The sequence below is a fragment of the Kryptolebias marmoratus genome, linkage group LG1, assembly GCF_001649575.2.
Source record: "Kryptolebias marmoratus isolate JLee-2015 linkage group LG1, ASM164957v2, whole genome shotgun sequence".
NCBI classification, from domain to species: Eukaryota; Metazoa; Chordata; class Actinopteri; order Cyprinodontiformes; family Rivulidae; genus Kryptolebias; species Kryptolebias marmoratus.
Window position 1 is genome coordinate 35,393,761 of NC_051430.1, and position 7,360 is coordinate 35,401,120.

Below are 7,360 nucleotides of genomic sequence, written 5' to 3' on the forward strand. Positions count from 1 at the left end.
AGCTGCGCTCTTCTTCGTAGACATTGAGTTTGGCTGCAGCTGCACACAGTTGCAGCGCCTCCTACAGGAAACTGGTGGAGCTACGCAGAGAACCACGCCGTTCAAAAGCCTTGTTTGGATTCAGGTTTTTATAAAACACTGAGGTCCGGAGCTACGGCTCTGGTCCTAGTTGCTGCAGTGACTCCGACTCTTTGTCATAAAATCTGTCAGTTGTTGTCGTTTGGAAAGGAGCTTTGCTTTTCTGCAGAAGACCAACGGACGATGCTTGCTTTGGAACATTGATCAGATAGTTGGAGGGTATGAGGGTCATAAACATGTTGAATATCAGTTTCTTACCACAAGGGGGCGTTATCACTTCACAGACTGACTCTGCAACCTTTTCTACCCCCTCTGTCACTAAATAAAGTAGGATTTCAAATGTAAAACTCTACGTACTACTTTAAAGCAAATGTGTATTTCAGTGTATGAAGTAAAATTATGGAATAGTTTGGTAAAAATGTTCTACTTTAAACCATTTCAAAATACTTTATAAGGAAAGAACGATTAAGTCTTTTACACGCTTGGGTTAATAATGAGGAGAATGATATATTTACTTTCTGAATTTAATGTATGTGGCCCTGAGAAATGAGAAATAGAAGATTATTTAGGAAGGAGCAGGTTCTACAAGAGTTTTCTTCTTCCTGCTCATGTCGAGTAACTGTTAGAAGAAGTGTTAAATGTTCATGATGAAATAAGTGAATAAACTTATTGATTGATTGAAATGAAGGTTGTCCAGAGTTGATCATCAACTGACGGCCCGTGGGCCACTTCCAGCCTTCCAGGGACCCTTTTCTGTTCAAGCTTTTGTGCTAGAAGCTTAGAATAAAGATAACACTTTAGGTGTTATATAAAACATATCATATCATTATAAGAGTAGAAACTGACAATAAATAGTCATTTACTGGTATTTTTATAGGTTGGGACAAGACCCTTTTTTATACAAAAAATAAATTAGTGTTTATATCCCCTCTGATAAAATTGAAACATCAAATTATCTTTTCTATTTTAGTAAAAAAAAATATTAATGTAGCTAACCCACTTTTTAAAAAACATAAAATTAGCCCAGCTTGTTGGTGATTTGTTTGAGAATTATTGAGCTTTAAAATTACAACCATTTACTTCCACTTTGTGTTTTTAATCAAAGTTAAGCTTTTATTTCTAACTCTGTCAGGGTTGTGGAGATTGGACCCAAGTATGCAGGCTTACATGAAACTAATGGTTTAAAATCACAGCGAGCACAGAAGAAATACTGTAGGCTGAGGAGAAGTACTGGTGCCTCAGGAAACACTGGGGAACAACTGAACACAAGGAAAACACAAAAAGGAATCACAACAGCACAAGAAAGAAGCCTAAAAACAGAAAACCAACTTGCCATATTTTTGCAGAACCTCTGCAACACGTTTGCAGAAATTCATGTCCTGATTTGCTTTTCGGCAACTTCTGGTTTCTGGTGATGTGAGAAAAAGGTGGATTTGTGTGGCTGGAAGTTGGACGAACAGACTCCTTGTTTTACTATTTAGATTCAGATATTTGCAAAAATAAATGGTCTGGAAAACCGATAACACTAGCCCCTTTTTGTTGTGGTTATGCATCTCGATAATATCAGAACTACTGCAGATGGGCCAAGGAGCCACACGGTTGGGACTTAAATAATTAAATAATGATAAACAATAGATTATAAATAAAAAGTAGCCCATTGACCGTAACACGACCATCTTCCCTGTCAGTCTTTAAGTCTCGCCCCGGATGTGTAAACAAACAGAATATTGCCCTTGGTGTTAACTTTAGTCCTGACATCGCTGCTATATGTTCAGATATTAATTTTTCAAACAAGTCTAGGTGTTATTAGTTATTTCATGCTGTAAAAGAAAGGTCACATGACACCATGATTATGTGTACAGATTTTCAAAAATTTGGTTTATCACTATATGTCTGTGGAAACGCCTCTAATGAAACAAAGGCTTCAGGCACAGAGACGTGCTGCTAGATGAGATGTTTCTGTTCCTTTATTTCCTTATCTGGTGAATTAACGTAGAGGGGGAAACAACTCGATATGTTGCATTAATTTTTTAAACTCACACATGTTAAAGAGGCATCAGATGTTAAAAAATCACTAGAAATAAGGGCACACCCCAGAATTAAAAGTAGGGAGTATATCTATGCCCCGGTTCCAAAACTGATGAATATGTGGGTTCATATGTCCAAACATTTTACTTCTGTAGTTATTTCTTTTAAAGCTTGTGCTGTATCATTAATGTACAGATTTTCAAACTGTAGTTAATGTGTATTTATTTCAATAAACAAGAGCTGCCCATCCACGATACATGGTGACAGTTGTCCAGCACAATGTCCTGACAAGTTAAATCCTAATGGGGTAAAACAATAATAAAAGTAATAGTTTAATCATGATGCAGCAGCAGCTGAAAGGATTCTGTCTGGCACGAAGGCTCTCTGACCCTCCACTCCTTGCAGTCTAAATTGTTACCATGGCAACTGATTTTTACTTTCAACGATACTGATGCAGGTCCAGATGTAGCCATCGGGCGTGATCCGTCTGCTCTGTCAGCCGGCGAGGTTGGTTTGTTTTTCTCCACTTCCTGTGTAAATGTTTCCTTGGTGCCCGTTGTGGTTCGGCCGTGGCGCCGCTGCAGGAGCTGTGAGAAAACTTCACAGCTGAGGTGTGAAAACGGGCGGCTGCAGGTCAGCGAAGTGATATAAATGAGTTTTGCAGGAAAGATTTCTGGCCTTCTGAAACATATTTGTCTGCATCTGAGAACTGACTTGATATATTTCCATACATAGTCATCTCTCCAGAAGACATCCTGAAAACAATGTTTACATGCATGTCCTTGAATCCTCTGCAAACAGAATCAGCCTTTTGTATTTTGTTTTTAAGAGTGCCAATACATAAGCTATTATTCCCACACCCGCACATATTAACCCGTTATTTTGTCTTAGAGTTTGATTTGCTGCAACCCTGGAGAGGCCCATAAAAAGCTGTGACTTTCAGTCGCAGTATGTTGAAGGCATAGAAGCAATTATTGGGATATTGGCTAAACAAGTGAGAAAACCCAGCCCATTTTTTTGGAGCTCTATAGCTCAGATAAACTTCAGAGTAGAAAAATAATTTGAAGTTTAAACTGTTTATACGCCTGAACTGGCATGTTGACGTCCTTCCTGGTTTTTGCACGATTAAGATTTTACTTCAGGATGTAGAATATTGTGTGATGATGTCACACACCTAACTTTCCAAAAGTCTTTAAAGGAACTTTTTTTTTTTACCCACAAACTTTACACTGGTTCCAAAAACTGGATTTATGTGTTCCTAATTATCAGCATTATGCAGTAATAAACTAAAATACCAACTAATCCTGATTTTTAACCTAGTGGTCCAGTTGTGTCCCACACACAGTCCATGCACACCAGAAATAAACATTTGTTTCTGATCTTAATGATGGCGATAATAAAAGTTGTTTTTGCAGACACAGACCAGTAACTGCAGCTATTTGCTTAAATATCTGAGCTAATCTGATTGATGTGATGGACATGTAAGCACTGTTAGAAATAATCGGATTACTTCACGGCTGATTGATCCCTCGGTTGGACGGGGTGTGGTCAGTGGGGACATCTTGTTTTGTTGTTGTTATCCAGTATCTTGGATGGCTTCTACGAACAGCTGATTGTTCCGTTCCTCTCACCAATAATTGTTGCTCTGTTTTACAGTCGGCGTGTTCAGTAACTGGCCTTCATCTGCAGTTCTGTGTTTGTTGTCTTTGTTTACTCACTGGCTGCATCATCACTCATGCAGACAAACTGTGCCCCTCTGGTTCTCACCGGGGGAAAGATAGGAAGCTGTTTGGACTAGACTTTTTCAGCCAGCTTTGAAGCCTCTCTTTGCTTTCACCACCTTGAGTCGGCCCGTCCCCCTTTGTGGGTGAACAGGAGGTAGGGAGGAAAAAAGATGAACCGAACGGCAGATAGATGAAAAGCCAGAGAGCAGGTGGGGTCAGCATGGATTTAAGATCAGCCCCGGGGATTAGACGAGGCTAACTACACAGAGGGGGTTGGTCTTCTCTGTGCGCTCAGCCACTAACGAGCCAATGTCCCGTCTTCCTGCTGAGGTCTCATCCAATGAGCGAGCACCTTGAGGCCTGGGAACCAACAGGGACTGGGTAAGAAAAGCGTACCGTAGATAGTAGCACAGGAGGACAGGAAGACGTGATGGAGAAGATTTCTGCTTCGGCGCCTGAGCTCTGCTGGGACATGGGGACACAACATGGGTGTGGAGCAGGAGCGATACTAGCATGACTCGGGAGCCTAAACTGCTGTCTGCGCTCCATCTTTGGACTTGTTCTTGTCAGCATTTGTCTAAAGAGAAGCAAGGTAGAGTATTAGATGTCTCTTTGCTTTGTTTATCGTGCTTCTTTGTGCTTGCTCTCTATGTCAGATCCTTCTCTTGGGGACAGAAAGGAAATGGCGCCAAGATAAAAGTTTAAATCTGGACTTTTTGTTGGTGTGGTGTTGAATTAGGATACCTATAGGTCAGTGTTCAAAAAGCTTCTTTGCCCTATATGTAATCCCAGGCTTACATAGTTCATTTGGGTCCTTTCTGGAAGGCCTTGGATGGTTTGTACTGTTTGTAATGAATTCTTTCTGCTGTGGTTTAGATGAATCACAGCTTGTGGGTCACCATGTTATGGAGGGGCTGTTGGGATTATTTTGGTTCACTGTGCTGTCAAAAACCTACTGTTATGAAAGACTAAAATGTTAGATTACAGATCTGGGGTTTGGTGTTCACCCAGTGAATGTTGGGAGGCCTCCGGTGTCTGTTCTAATTGAACAGGAAATGTCTTGGAAAAACGACCCAGATTATGACTAAATTTAGAAAGTGTTTCTCAAGTGACTTTCAAATGCCACTGGCACCGCTGCTGTGGCCATTTTCTCTCCAAGCAGGTTAATTAGGCCTGGGATATGAATTATACATACCCAGCGTAATTACCTGCTTTAATGAAAGCACGTTTGAGTCAGACGGAGCTGCAGGTTTATCAGTGCTGAAGGGATTGGGTTTCCTGAGGGGATTATGCTGTCTGTCCCACAGACATTTTGTGGAAAGTGCTCAAAGCTTTTCGAAACGCTGACATAAAACAATAAATAAGGCAGGTCTGCTGGTAGAAAGATGAAGCTGACGGAGGCTCAGCAGTAGATGAGACCCGAGGCTAAATCAAGGGTTTACAGCATCATTTCTGAGGTCCTTCTACAAACCCACATATTTTCTTGTCTTTACATCACTGGAGGACCTGATGTGTGTGAAAGAGCTGGAATACTCAAAGACATTGAAGTGGGCTCCAAAAATATCTGGATGTGTTAGTCTTTAACCTGTTACGAGACATATTTATCCTTTCAAAAATACAGCTGGATTTCTGCATGATTGAGGCAACATTTTACACAACTTAGTGTATTATTAGTCTGCAGTCTGTGTTACCTGCTCAAAGATTGTGCTTTGGTTTGAGTGGTATTTAACTCTTTCCATGACAATGGCCAAACCTCCAGATTTGAAAACTAATTGAATGTGTCTATTTGGGATTTTATGACATTTGCTGGTTAATTTTTGGATGGAATAGTTTGTAAACTTAACTAAATTTTTATCTAGTGTACATGTGAAATTAATGCAAGGTCACACGAGCAGAGGGGTGGCAACAAACTTCCTTCTGTCTTCAACAGAGCTTCTGTTTTGTGCTGTGTGTGTCTGTGTGTGTGTGTGTGTGTGTGTGCTGTGTGTGTGTGTGTGTGTGCTGTCTACAACCTATAAGGATTAAAAATGCTCACAGTTGTCAGACGGGGACATTTCACTGCTGTTTATCAGGATATTAGTGCCAGCACTTAGAAACCATTAGCTCCACAATCTCTCCAGACTCGTTCATTTTTCTAAGATTATGTGCTTTTAAAAGGCGCCGCTGGCCCACTGGCCCAGTTAACCTCCTACTTTCAGGACCTGCAGAAGACCTCAGGGGACGATTTTTAGAATTTGAGGCATCTGATGTTTTTTTTTATAAAGCTGAGTTGTTGTTTTTTGGCCTAAAAATACAACACATTGACATAAAGCAACTATTAACTTCCATTGTCCAAAATAAACTACGATGGCTGAAACAGACGCTGTGTTGCTTTTTAGGCTTTGTATATTTTCCCAGGAATGTGGTGGGCAGAAGGGTTGTCATAAAAACAAACAAACCAAAAACACAGATAGTTTAAGCACTATTAGGAAACATCTTGACCAGTCAATACCAGTTGTTGTTTAAGGACAGAGTCAACTGTAACACCATTCTACCCAATGATGTCTTTTATTTTAATTGACCAAAGCCAGTCAAATATCATCTTCTTTAATTGACGGATCAGTCAGCCTGCCTCTAACCTACAATATAACTGTTTGCATGTCTTATCTAGTTTCTTATCTAACAGTGATGTAGAAAACGTTGACTGTTTCCCGAGCTTTTCATCATATTGCATCATTGCCATCAGCTGTTTTCACATCAGTTTACAAAAATAAAAGATAGACTTTAAATGTCATGGTCTTAAATCCATAATAACTGACTCAGCTCCATCTGTTGATTATGTTTTCTTACAAAGAATTTCTCCTGTCTGACTTTCAAAGTCAAAAAACTCATGTGAGGAGCTGAATATTCAGAATATCCAGATTTGATCAACTGCTTTTAAAGCACTTTATCTGTCATCAGCAAAACGCAGGCGGTATTTTTTAACTGGGTCAGAACCAGTGGAGAGCTGGGCTGGGTTAACTGCTGGCTCTGCCTTTTCACTCCTACCATCACCTGACGATGGAGCAGGTATTCTGTAGCAGCTTTTCTCTCCCCGATCAGACTGCAGCTCTCTGATGAAAGCCATGCAAGGCTGAAAGGTGAAACTGAAACACGGCGTGATGATATTTAGTAAATATGAATGACCATTGTACGTGTCAGAGAAGTGCCACTTCTGCCCACAGTTCCAGTCGAAAAAGCAGTGAAGTGTCCCTTTGGGTCTGAATAAAGACTAATAAGAAATTCAGATTTAGTGGAAGATGAGCGATGCAGCTCCCCTCCCATCTGAAGGAGCGGGAGTGGGCAGGGCTCAGCTTATTCGTTATTAAGTATTTACAGGCTCTCACTTGCAGAGAGAGAAGGCAGAGAGGGACAGGCAGAGGAAAACGGCTGCTCTGATTCAATGCCTGCAATGTTTGCTGCTTGATTTATTCACTCATACGCTGAGTGATTCGGATTCCCAGCCGCCTCTCGACCTTCCACCCTTGAGTCTTCCTTGCCGGACCCCCCCC

At 40.8% G+C, this 7,360-nt stretch overlaps 1 protein-coding gene across 7 annotated transcripts in view; it reads left to right on the forward strand.

Moving 5' to 3' along the window:
- osbpl8 (oxysterol binding protein-like 8) overlaps positions 1 to 7,360 on the forward strand; it is a 76,196-nt gene that overhangs the window by 35,669 nt on the left and 33,167 nt on the right. The gene's annotated exons all lie outside the window — the stretch shown is intronic.